Genomic DNA, 13,194 nt, shown 5'->3' with positions numbered 1-13,194 from the left:
AAAGCTTTGGAATAAGATGAATAACTTTCAAGAAACTAAAAATATGAACTGAAATCTGATGTATGCAGCAGTGGAAAAAGTACTCAATTGTCATACTTGAGTAAAAGTAAATGCTATACATAAATTCCTTATATTAAGCAATTCAGACAGCACAATTTTATTTTTGGGGGACATAAGGGCACAAGAATTTCTAGACTCAGTATTTGTGTTTAGTGAGTCCGCCAGATCAGAGGCAGTAAGGATGACAATGCGTTATATTGATAGGTGCGTGTCATGATAATTTCTATCTCTAATTCAACCTAAGCTTGAATCATTACCAGGGGTTGTAAGGCTCTGGTTTTAATCATACATGATTCAAGGTCCACAACCAGCAAGAATATGATCTGTATTTTTATTCATGAAGAGCTCTGCCGCCAAAACCCATACATACAGTTTTATACCCCTTGACACACAAAGGCACTTTGCTCCGCCCACCTTTAGGAGGCTTTTTTTAACCCGTTTTCTCAGTCCCCTTCACCCTGGAATGTTTAGTCCCGCCCCCCTCTGTTAGTGGGTTGCCACTACATTATAACTCTTAACACCGTTCACACATTTATACTGTATTTGGGGTGAAATCCTTTAGTCATTATTCTTAAAATACAAATTAATCTAACAGTGCGTGAATTGGACCATAATTCTGTCCTGCCTGAGCATTCTAAATGTAACGAGTTCTTTTTGGTGTCAGGGAAAATGTAAGGGAGTAAAAAGTACATATTTTCTTTAGGAATATAGTAGAGTAAAAGTTATCAAAAATATAAATAGTAAAGTACAGAAACCCCAAAAAACTACTTAAGTAGTACTTTAAAGTATTTTTACTTAAGTACTTTATACCACTAGATGTATGCAGGGCAATATAGGCTAATTTAATAAAAGGCATTGGTGGATCCTTCACTCACCCCCTCTGCGTGTAGGGCATTATCAATTTTGTGGTAGACTAGTAGGCCTACCACCCATTACATTGTTTTTTTCCCTCAAGATTTAGTTCTCTCAACTGTGGATCAATTTATGATCAGTGTTCCCACCCTTTTTTTTATTTTTATTTTTTTGGACTTAAAAAACTGTAAAAACACCAGCAAATCAGCTGCAAGTGATGATAATTTTGGAAATCTGTTCCAAAGTATTCCCACGCGTAATAAAGAAATGATTGTTTTCGTTAAATATTATATTTATTTGGACTATTTGCGGTCAATTTGCAGTCTACAAATTATTTGTAATTATGTTTCGGCTACACATTGGTGGGGCTGGCTTCCGGGTTAGGCGTGCAGTGTCTCAAGAAGCAGTGCAGCTTGGCAGGTTCGTGGTTTGGAGGACGCATGGCTCTCGACCTTCGCCTCTCCCGAGTCCGTACGGGAGTTACAGTGATGGGACAAGACTGTAACTACAAATTGGATATCACGAAATTGGGGAGAAAAAGGGGTAAAATATATAAAATAAAAATGTATTATGTTCCGGCCACCTGACCACCCGCTCAACAAAAGAAAATCGTCCCACGGCTGACTCTAGTTGATGATCCCTGTTTTAGATCATGGTAGAGCAACACTGGTTTGCAATGCTTGTATGATGCTCACAGCATTGAATTTACATTTTTCTCCAGTATGTGAGAAACGTTGGGCTTTTGCAACATAGTAACCAGTAGCAATGATTTAACATTTTGCTGCGTAGGTTACACCAAAGTCCAGCAGAATTTCCACAAAATAGTGTAAATAGCTGAAATAAAGTATGGTTATGGAATTATGGAGATTTTGTATTCATTTGTTTATTTTTGTTTATTTTTTAAATTCCTTTTCTGATAGCTGCCACTATCTCTTATAATATTTGCTGCTGTTAAATTTAAATTAATGATTTCTACCCATTGGTTCCTGAAGAATGTATAATAAAAGCATCATGATTGTTTACATCAGCTAGTACAACTGTCTTACCCTATCATAACACAGAATAGGCCTAAGGTTATTTTACTCAGATGTATATTTTATTGCCATTTCAGTTTTACAGAAACAATGTGTAGCAATATGTTTAAAACTGTGGAGTCAAATCAATGTTATGTACTGCCAGTCCCTGCTTTTATAGCTTGGTCTATGAGTTTTAGTGGTTACATTTCCTCAGCCACATCCCTCAGCTTTATACCAGGTGGTAGGGCTGCTGTTTGGCTGAAAGACAGGATTGTGGCTGTAAAAACGTACTGGCTGTTTTTGGTTGACCTAAATGAACACAAACCTGGATGGAACAAAGTTACCATAATATGAGGCAAATAGACTTTTAAAAACATTTTGTATTCCATCCCAAGTTTGTAAGAGCCAGTCAACTACACTCCTCAAATCTTGGCATGCGTCTTAAGATTCTAACAAACAAATTCTGTTAAGAGTTAACATGTGTTTAGTAATAATTATGTTGTTAGCTAGTTAGGAGTAAACATGTGACATGGACTATCCTTGGGGTGGCCTTTTCCGGAACACCGTGGGTGAACCTGGCTCAACAATGGGGTCGTTATTTTTCATGTCATGTTCCGCTCCACGTTCAGCCCAACTGGTGAGTGGAAAGGAAGGTTTTTTCCCTAGAAAACAGTTAATTTATGTTAAGGAGCATTAAGGAGAGTATAAATTGGACTGGCTCAGATTATTGCTATTCCCTAGATTTTACCAGAGTGCCAAGCTGCTTGCTGTAGCGGACCTAATGCCTAAAGGCCAGCTAGATTACCAGATCATGTGATTTTCTACCAGGAAGACTAGATGAAACACTGGACAGCCAAACAGAACACGGGCTAACAGAACATAGGATATAACAGAAAATGGGTTAGAACCCACAGGCTAGGACCGAACACAGGCTAGAACAGAACACAGACTAGAACAGTTACAGAACACAGGATAGCACACACAGGATAGAACAGAACAGGTTAACCTATATTGAAATGTATTTGTAAACAGGAGTGTGTATCAGAAGCTAGCAGGGCTAACTCATTGATCCTTTAGGCCAGGCATCCTCTCCAGACCCGACCACCTGGTTATACACTACCGGTCAAAAGTTGTAGAACATCTACTCATTCAAGGGTTATTCTTAATTTTTACTATTTTCTACATTGTAGAATAATAGTGAAGACATCAAAACTATGAAATAACACATATGGAATCATGTAGTAACCAAAAAAGTGTTAAACAAATCAAAATATATTTTTATATTTGAGATTCTTCAAATAGCCACCCTTTGCCTTGATGACAGCTTTGCACACTTGGCATTCTCTCAACCAGCTTCATGAGGTAGTCACCTGGAAAGCATTTCAATTAACAGGTGTGCCTTCTTAAAAGTTAATTTGTGGAATTTCTTTCCTTAATGCATTTGAGCCAATCAAGGTAGGGTTGGTATACAGTAGATAGCCCTATTTGGTAAAATAACAAGTCCATATTATGGCAAGAACAGCTCAAATAAGCAAAGAAAAATGACAGTCCATCATTACTTTAAGACATGAAGGTCAGACAATCTGGAAAATGTCAAGAAATTGGAAAGTTTCTTCAAGTGCAGTCACAAAAACCATCAAGCGCTATGATGAAACTGTCTCTCATGAGGACCACCACAGGAATAGAAGATCCAGAGTTATCTCTGCTGCACAGAATAAGTTCATTAGCGTTACCGGCCTCAGAAATTGCAGCCCAAATAAATGCTTCACAGAGTTCAAGTAACAGACACATCTCAACATCAACTGTTCAGAGGAGACTGTGTGAATCAGGCCTTCATGGTCGAATTGCTACAAAGAAACCACTACTAAAGGACACCAATAAGAAGAAGAGACTTGCTTGGGCCAAGAGACATGAGCAATGGACATTAGACCGGTGGAAATGTGTCCTTTGATCTGGAGTCCAAATTTGAGATTTTTGGTTCCAACCGCTGTGTCTTTGTGAGACGTGGTGTGGGTGAACGGATGATCTCCGCATGTGTATTTTCCACATATACAGGGGGTACCGGTACCGAGTCAATGTGCGGGGGCACCGGTTAGTCGAGGTAATTGGGGTAATATGTACATGTACAGTGGGGAGAAAAAGTATTTAGTCAGCCACCAATTGTGCAAGTTCTCCCACTTAAAAAGATGAGAGGCCTGTAATTTACATCATAGGTACACGTCAACTATGACAGACAAAATGAGCATTTTTTTTTCCAGAAAATCACATTGTAGGATTTTTTATGAATTTATTTGCAAATTATGGTGGAAAATAAGTATTTGGTCAATAACAAAAGTTTCTCAATACTTTGTTATATACCCTTTGTTGGCAATGACACAGGTCAAACGTTTTCTGTAAGTCTTCACAAGGTTTTCACACACTGTTGCTGGTATTTTGGCCCATTCCTCCATGCAGATCTCCTCTAGAGCAGTGATGTTTTGGGGCTGTCGCTGGGCAACACGGACTTTCAACTCCCTCCAAAGATTTTCTATGGGGTTGAGATCTGGAGACTGGCTAGGCCACTCCAGGACCTTGAAATGCTTCTTACGAAGCCACTCCTTCATTGCCCGGGCGGTGTGTTTGGGATCATTGTCATGCTGAAAGACCCAGCCACGTTTCATCTTCAATGCCCTTGCTGATGGAAGGAGGTTTTCACTCAAAATCTCACGATACATGGCCCCATTCATTCTTTCCTTTACACGGATCAGTCGTCCTGGTCCCTTTGCAGAAAAACAGCCCCAAAGCATGATGTTTCCACCCCCATGCTTCACAGTAGGTATGGTGTTCTTTGGATGCAACTCAGCATTCTTTGTCCTCCAAACACGACGAGTTGAGTTTTTACCAAAAAGTAATATTTTGGTTTCATCTGACCATATGACATTCTCCCAATCCTCTTCTGGATCATCCAAATGCACTCTAGCAAACTTCAGACGGGCCTGGACATGTACTGGCTTAAGCAGGGGGACACGTCTGGCACTGCAGGATTTGAGTCCCTGGCGGCGTAGTGTGTTACTGATGGTAGGCTTTGTTACTTTGGTCCCAGCTCTCTGCAGGTCATTCACTAGGTCCCCCCGTGTGGTTCTGGGATTTTTGCTCACCGTTCTTGTGATCATTTTGACCCCACGGGGTGAGATCTTGCGTGGAGCCCCAGATCGAGGGAGATTATCAGTGGTCTTGTATGTCTTCCATTTCCTAATAATTGCTCCCACAGTTGATTTCTTCAAACCAAGCTGCTTACCTATTGCAGATTCAGTCTTCCCAGCCTGGTGCAGGTCTACAATTTTGTTTCTGGTGTCCTTTGACAGCTCTTTGGTCTTGGCCATAGTGGAGTTTGGAGTGTGACTGTTTGAGGTTGTGGACAGGTGTCTTTTATACTGATAACAAGCTCAAACAGGTGCCATTAATACAGGTAACGAGTGGAGGACAGAGGAGCCTCTTAAAGAAGAAGTTACAGGTCTGTGAGAGCCAGAAATCTTGCTTGTTTGTAGGTGACCAAATACTTATTTTCCACCATAATTTGCAAATCAATTCATTATAAATCCTACAATGTGATTTTCTGGAGAAAAAAATTCTCAATTTGTCTGTCATAGTTGACGTGTACCTATGATGAAAATTACAGGCCTCTCTCATCTTTTTAAGTGGGAGAACTTGCACAATTGGTGGCTGACTAAATACTTTTTTCCCCCACTGTAGGTAGAGTTTTTAAGTGACTATACATAGATAATAAACAGAGAGTAGCAGCAGCGTAAAAGAGGGGTGGGGGGGCAAATCAAATAGTCTGGGTAGCCATTTGATTAGATGGCTTGGGGGTAGAAGCTGTTTAGAAGCCTCTTGGACCTAGACTTGGCGCTCCTGTACCGCTTGCCGTGCGGTAGCAGAGAGAACAGTCCATGACTAGGGTGGCTGGAGTCTTTGACAATTTTTAGGGCCTTCCTCTGACACCGCCTAGTATAGAGGTCCTGGATGGCAGGAAGCTTGGCCCCAGTGATGTACTGGGCCATACACACTACCCTCTGTAGTGCCTTGCGGTCGGAGGCCGAGCAGTTGTCATACCAGGCAGTGATGCAACCAGTCAGGATGCTCTCGATGGTGCAGCTGTAGAACCTTTTGAGGATCTGAGGACCCATGCCAAATCATTTCAGTCTCCTTAGGGGGAATAGGTTTTGTTGTGCCCTCTTCACGACTGTCTTGGTGTGCTTGGACCATGTTAGTTTGTTGTAGTTTCCTGTAGTCCACAATCATCTCCTTTGTCTTGATCACGTTGAGGGAGAGGTTGTTGTCCTGGCACCACACGGCCAGGTCTCTGACCTCCTCCTTATAGGATGTCTCGTTGTTGTCGGTGATCAGGCCTACCACTGTTGTGTCATTGGCAAACTTAATGATGGTGTTGGAGTCGTGCCTGGCCATGCAGTCATGAGTTAACAGGGAGTACAGGAGGGGACTGAGCACGCACCCCTGAGGGGCCCCTGTGTTGAGGATCAGCGTGGCGGATATGTTACCTACCCTTACCACCTTGGGGCGGCCCGTCAGGAAGTCCAGGATCAAGTTGCAGAGGGAGATGTTTAGTCCCAGGGTCCTTAGCTTAGTGATGAGCTTTGAGGGCACTATGGTGTTGAACGCTGAGCTGTAGTCAATGTATAGCATTCTCACATAGGTGTTCCTTTTGTCCAAGTGTGAAAGGGCAGTGTGGAGCTCAATCGAGATTGCATCATCTGTGGATCTGTTGGGGCGATATGCAAATTAGAGTGGGTCTAGGGTTTCTAGGATAATGGTGTTGATGTGAGCCATGACCAGCCTTTCAAAGCACTTCATGGCTACAGACGTGAGTGGCCAAGCTTCCTGCCATCCAGGACCTCTATACCAGGCAGTGTCAGAGGAAGGCCCTAAAAATTGTCAAAGACTCCAGCCACCCTAGTCATAGACTGTTCTCTCTGCTACCGCACGGCAAGCGGTACCGGAGCGCCAAGTCTAGGTCCAAGAGGCTTCTAAACAGCTTCTACCCCCAAGCCATAAGACTCCTGAACATCTAATAAAATGGCTACCCAGACTATTTGCATTGCCCCCCCCCCCACCCCCCCCCCCCCCACCCCTCTTTTACGCTGCTGCTACTCTCTGTTTATTATCTATGTATAGTCACTTTAATAACTCTACCTACATGTACATATTACCTTGACTAACCGGTGCCTCCGCACATTGACTAGGTACCGGTACCCCCTGTATATAGCCTCGCCATTGTTATTTTTACTGCTGCTCTTTAATTATTTGTTACTTTTATTTCGTATTATTTTATATTGTATTTTTTTGTGATTTATTTTGGTATTCTTTCGTAAAACGACATTGTTGGTTAAGGGCTTGTAAGTAAGCATTTCACTCTAAGGTCTACACCTGTTGTATTCGCGCATGTGACAAATAAAATTTGATTTCATTTTGTAAGCTTGCCTTGCTGATATTTGCTATGCAATGCAGCTGAAGTAACGTAGCTAGCTAACAATTTTCTTGCTTATTGTGCAGTGGATGATAAAAATACCTGTATGCCTATGGATGTGTAGCTAGCTATGTAGCCGATCTATGTATGGACCTTAAAACATTTGGTAGAAATATTAGTTCAGAACCTAGCTATGAACCTCAGCTATCATAGCTGGTTCATCTGCAGACAGGCTTTCACAGCTCTCTGTATCTGAGGACAGAAACAGACTTCATTATACTCAAATTAGACCGCACTGAATATTATGTTACTATTATCTCCGCCCTCACTTCTAGGGACTGGAACTACACAAAAGTACCTGCCCTATCCAGAATAGCCTACTCTCTCATTTTGACAGATGGGGCTGCTATCCTTTCACCCTCCTCCATGGCTGTTAGCTAGCTACCTACAAATGCCTTTGGAGTTTGTTTTTTACAGTGATAAATATATCAAGATAGCTAGCTAATATGAAGTTAGGTAGCTGGTCAAATTGAATTAATTTAGCTAGCTACCTATACAGTATGTAAAGTTGGCTAGATAACTAGCTAGCTACGTTAGCAGCTCATTTGAGTTAGTCTGCACTGTAGCTAGTTAGCTAATAATACATCGTTGTTTTTACATTTTCGAAATGTATTTACTTACTTGAATAGGTTCTCCCAGCCATGTGGACGATTGGAAACAGGGCAGCAAAGTTTGGTTGTTACCAGAGCGATTTAGAGCATATTACTATTTACCAGTGAATACCCAGACCTTCATACAAACTTGCTATGCTGAATTCTTGACACAATCGAACGTGCTGCCAAATGCTGCCAGCACGCCCACACGCGAGCCACTCTGGGCGGCTGAAGCAGCATGCGGCAATTTACCGCGTGCTAGTGTACACTGGGCATAAGGGCTATTTGACCAAGAAGGAGAGTGATGGAGTGCGGCATCAGATGACCTGGCCTCCACAATCCCCCGACCTCAACCAAATTGAGATGGTTTGGGATGAGTCGGACCGCAAAGTGAAGGAAAAGCAGCCAACAAGTGCTCAGCATATGTGGGAACTCCTTCAAGACTGTTGGAAAAGGATTCCAGGTGAAGCTGGTTGAGAGAATGCCAAAAGCTGTCATCAAGGCAAAGGGTGGCTATTTGAAAAATCTCAAAAATTTAAATATATTGTTGAACACTTTCTGGGTTACTACATGATTCCATATGTGTTGTTTCATAGTTTTGATGTCTTCACTATTATTCTACAATGTAGAAAATAGTACAAATAAAGAAAAACCCTTGAATGAGTAGGTGTTCTAAAACCTTTGACCGGTAGTGTATGGCTTGCTCTCTGTTCTCTCTTTCCTCCAGACGCCCTGGTTACGGCCTGTTCTGTCCAGCCTGCCTTCCTGGTTACGGCTTGATTATATACTGTAAGTCTATGTTTCTCTCATCTGAAGTGATGAGGTGGTTTTTGAGCCGGCAGGGAAGGAGGGGGGCAGAACGGGGCTGTAGGTTCATAAATGGACCCTCAGCATCTTGTCAGTGTGTTGTGCAGTCGTTAGATAGATTACCCAAACGTCTCTTTTGTTTGGCCATCAGACTGTTAAATAGCCTTCACTAGCACATTAGAGGCTGCTGCCTATATACATAGATTATAAATCAATGGCCACTTTAATAAATGGAACACTAGTCACTTTAATCATGTTTACATATTTTGCATTGCTCATCTCATATGTATTTACTGTATTCTATACTATTCTACTGTATCTTAGTCTATGCCGCTCTGACATTGCGCCTCCAAATATTTATTTATACATTCTTATTCCATTGCTTTACTTAGATTTGTGTGTATTAGGTATATGTTGTGAAATTGTTAGATATTACTTGTTAGATATACTGCACTGTCGGAGCTAGAAACACAAGCATTTCGCTACACCCGCAACAACATCTATTAAACACGTGTATGGGACCAATAAAATTAGATTTGTTTCAGTGTGTATTTTTTGGGGGCGTGTGTTTTGTGATACTGTATCGATATATGGCAAGACGGATGGGATGCATTGTTATCAGTAGTAGTATTTCTAACTTCGTACCATCCTTGTTTTAAAGTACCCCGGGGTGCTGCTACTCGTACAGATGTAGGGCAGCAGGTTGGAGGAAGTGGATATGGAGGATTAGAACTGGAGAGTAGTTCGGTCTAAAGTTTTGCTGAAGCTCAGTACTGTAAATAGAACTACTGTAAATTGATCAAATCAAGTTGTTTACATAAAAGCCTTTATCTAAAGCAGTTGTTTGAATACGTATACCTGGCATATGATAATGGTTGTAGGCTTATGTTCGCACAGTAAGCCTAGTTACTAACGCTCTGATTATACACTGAGTGTACAAAACATTAAGGTCACCTGCGCTTTGCATGACAGACTGACCAGGTGAGTTTTGTACACTCCGTGTAGAGACATGAAGTATTTGTGTTCTGATATAGGCTAAACTAATTGTTTAACCCGGTAATTGGAGTCTGCAGTCAGACACCGATAGGCTGCGTTCATTTAGGCAGCCAAATTCAGATTTTTTTTCTACTAATTGGTCTTTTGACCAATCACATCAGATCTTTTTTTTAGAGCTGATCTGATTGGTCAAAATAAAAATATATCAGAATTGGGCTGCCTGTGTAAACGCAGCCTAACTTGATTCTTTTTCAAAAGCAGTTAACAATTTGCCATTATCAAAGCCCCACCTGAATTACATTTACATTTACATTTTAGTCATTTAGCAGACGCTCTTATCCAGAGCGACTTACAGGAGCAATTAGGGTTAAGTGCCTTGCTCAAGGGCACATTTACGTCATTTAGCAGACGCTCTTATCCAGAGCGACTCACAAATTGGTGCATTCACCCTATAGCCAGTGGGATAACCACTTTACAATTTTTTTTGGGGGGGGGGTAGAAGGATTACTTTATCCTATCCCAGGTATTCCTTAAAGAGGTGGGGTTTCAAATGTCTCCGGAAGGTGGTGAGTGACTCCGCTTCTCACTGAGTGACTCCGAATTCTCACTTCACATACTGTCAGGGTGGGTGTATATGATTATGAGAGTTAGAGATGACAATTGCAGTCCTGTACCCATCTAATGAGTTCTATTTATAGCTGATCAAGAGCACACAGTCTCTACTGGGTTAGCCGATAATACTTTAGAGCTGGGTTGGATACAGCGCTTGTTACTGTGTGTGTGTGCTGTGATAATGAACAGATAGATATCACGGTTCCTTTCTCTGGTTCCTCAGAATCTATTGCTGCCAGAGAAGGTTTTTTATATTTGTTGGTATTTGTTAGTGGGTTGGTGGTTAGTTTATCGTGTTGGTAATTTGAAGGCTTATCTTTCTTCCTCCTGCCAGTATGTTGTTCAGGGACTATATTTGAGGAAACCAGTGTGATGGTTGCAGGGTGAGCAAAGAGGTGTAATGTATTGGCCATACTCTTTTTTGGGGGAGGGGGGCATCCTGGGCATTGCAAGAATTTCAGGAGCACATTTGGACCTGCAGGAGTTTAAATTAGTCTAGTGGTTGGATTTCTTTGAGTTCTCAGAATTGAACTCTCCCTCTCTCCTCCTCCCCAGGTGTGTAAACCAAAGTGTGTGTGTGTGTGTGTGTGTGTGTGTGAGAGATGGAACAGCAGAACCATTCAAAGCAGCTGTTGCTGCAGCTGAACCAGCAGCGAGCCAAAGGGTACCTGTGTGATGTCATCATCGTGGTGGAGAACGCGCTGTTCCGCGCCCACAAGAACGTCCTGGCGGCCAGCAGCGTCTACTTCAAGTCGCTGGTCCCCCACGACAACCTCATCAACCTGGACACAGAGATGGTCAGCCCCTCCATTTTCAGACAGGTGGGTCACCTGACGGGCAGCGTCTCACTGACCGCAGTCACATATACAGACATGTTTGTATAGGAATCTTGTCATTCATGTAATTTAGTAGACACGGACAGTACACATTAATCAATGTTTTAGTTTCCACATCAATGCTGTAAAGCTCAGCTGTTTCATCTGCATTCTGATATCAACTTGCTGTGAAACAAATTGCTCATTGGGACAATGTAAAGATTTCCCTCTCTACCCCATCTCTCCTCTAGGTGTTGGACTTCATCTATACAGGTCGTCTGTCCAGTTCTGACTCCGTCAGTGACCACAGTATCTCGTCCCTCCTGATTGCTGCCTCCTACCTCCAGCTGACCGAACTGGCTGCTCTCTGTCGCAGGAAGCTCAAATGCAACGGCCAGACCCCCTCCAGCTCCAACAAGATGACCCCCTCCTCCTCCACCTCCCCAACCCCCAATGGACACACCCCTGGCCCCCTCCATCTCTCCTCCACCCCCCTCAGAGCCACCCCCATCCACAACCACCAGCACCATAACAACCACTCAGGGTCCAAGAAGGGGAGCCAGAGGAACCAGAGACGGGGCCAGGAGGGAAGGCTGAGAGAGGATCTGCCCGAGAAGGAGGTGTATATTTCGGGCTCGCGCTGTGCCTCCCTCAGCCCTTCTGGAGAAGGTAGGAGTAATGGGCTGGGACTGGACCTGTCCAAGAGGAGTCCGTCAGGGAGCACTACCACAGAGGAGGTGTCCCCCAGCAGTCTCCTACAGAGCTCCTCCCCCCACTCCTCCTCTCTCTCCCCCACTCCCACTCCTCCCACAACATCTAGTGCCAAGCCAGAGCCTTCAAAGACCTCCACAGACCTCCAGCCCAGAGCCCCTCGCAAGAGGCCCCGAGGTGATAAAGTGACGACCCCAGAGCTGGAGGACGGAGAGGTGGATGGAGAGGAGAACGGCCTAGATCAGAGTGAGGGGAGCGGGCAGAGTGGGAGAGGAGGAGGAGGAGGAGGAGAGGAAAAGGAAGTAGAAACGGAAACACCAACTACATCTACCGTCAGCCCCAGCCAGGGTTTGAGCCAGGTGTGGGGGACAACCTGTACGTCTGCATCCCCTGTGGGAAAGGCTTCCCCAGCTCAGAACAGCTCAACGCCCACGTCGACACACACACACACGACCAACTCTACCTCAAAGACGAGGAGGAGGAGGAGGAGGAGGAAGAAGAGGAAGGTGGTGGATACTTGAAGGGCAAAGATCCAGACGCATTCCCAGATGACTCTGCATCACAGGGGGTGAAACCTGACGCTGAAGAACCTGGGCATCTCTGCACAATCTGCAGTAAGAGCTGCAAGGACTCGACATCACTACGGCAACACGAGAAGAGCCATTGGCTGAACCGGCCGTTCCCCTGTAACATCTGTGGCAAGCTGTTCACCCAGCGAGGCACCATGACGCGCCACATGAGGAGCCACCTGGGCCTCAAGCCCTTCGCCTGCGAGGAGTGCGGCATGCGCTTCACACGCCAGTACCGCCTCGCCGAGCACATGCGGGTCCATTCGGGGGAGAAGCCGTACGAGTGCCAGCTGTGTGGCGGGAAGTTCACCCAGCAACGCAACCTCCTTAGTCATATGAGGATGCACACCTCGCCCTCATAGAGGACACTTCACCATCTTTACTGCAGCTGAACCACAGTTCTATTAGGCTGTCTACCTCGTCTTCAGATAACTATCTGGAGCCTCTGTTACCCATAGTACCTCCTCACCCTCGTAAACACACCTAGGTTCTACCTCATCTTCAGAAATTCACCTTGAACTTAATTACCTCACCTTTATAACCAATCCCCCTGAGTAACTTTACCCATATTTTCAACCTCTTAACAACTATCACCCATACCCTCAACTACGGATTCATATTTTCCAGAAAATCTACCTA

General features: G+C 43.8%; 1 pseudogene across 1 annotated transcript; it reads left to right on the top strand.

Annotated features, from left to right (window-relative positions):
- The first annotated feature begins 11,062 nt into the window (after nucleotides 1-11,062).
- On the top strand, nucleotides 11,063-12,917 carry LOC311136595 (hypermethylated in cancer 2 protein-like; annotated as a pseudogene). Its single transcript has 2 exons — nucleotides 11,063-11,281; nucleotides 11,527-12,917. The product of its transcript is annotated as a hypermethylated in cancer 2 protein-like (transcript).
- The last annotated feature ends 277 nt before the right edge of the window (nucleotides 12,918-13,194 follow it).

Source organism: Coregonus lavaretus, assembly GCF_964263955.1.
Source record: "Coregonus lavaretus genome assembly, chromosome: 10".
NCBI lineage: Eukaryota > Metazoa > Chordata > Actinopteri > Salmoniformes > Salmonidae > Coregonus > Coregonus lavaretus.
The sequence above is the reverse complement of the archived record's forward strand: the minus strand, read 5'-3'. Positions and strand labels throughout refer to the sequence as shown.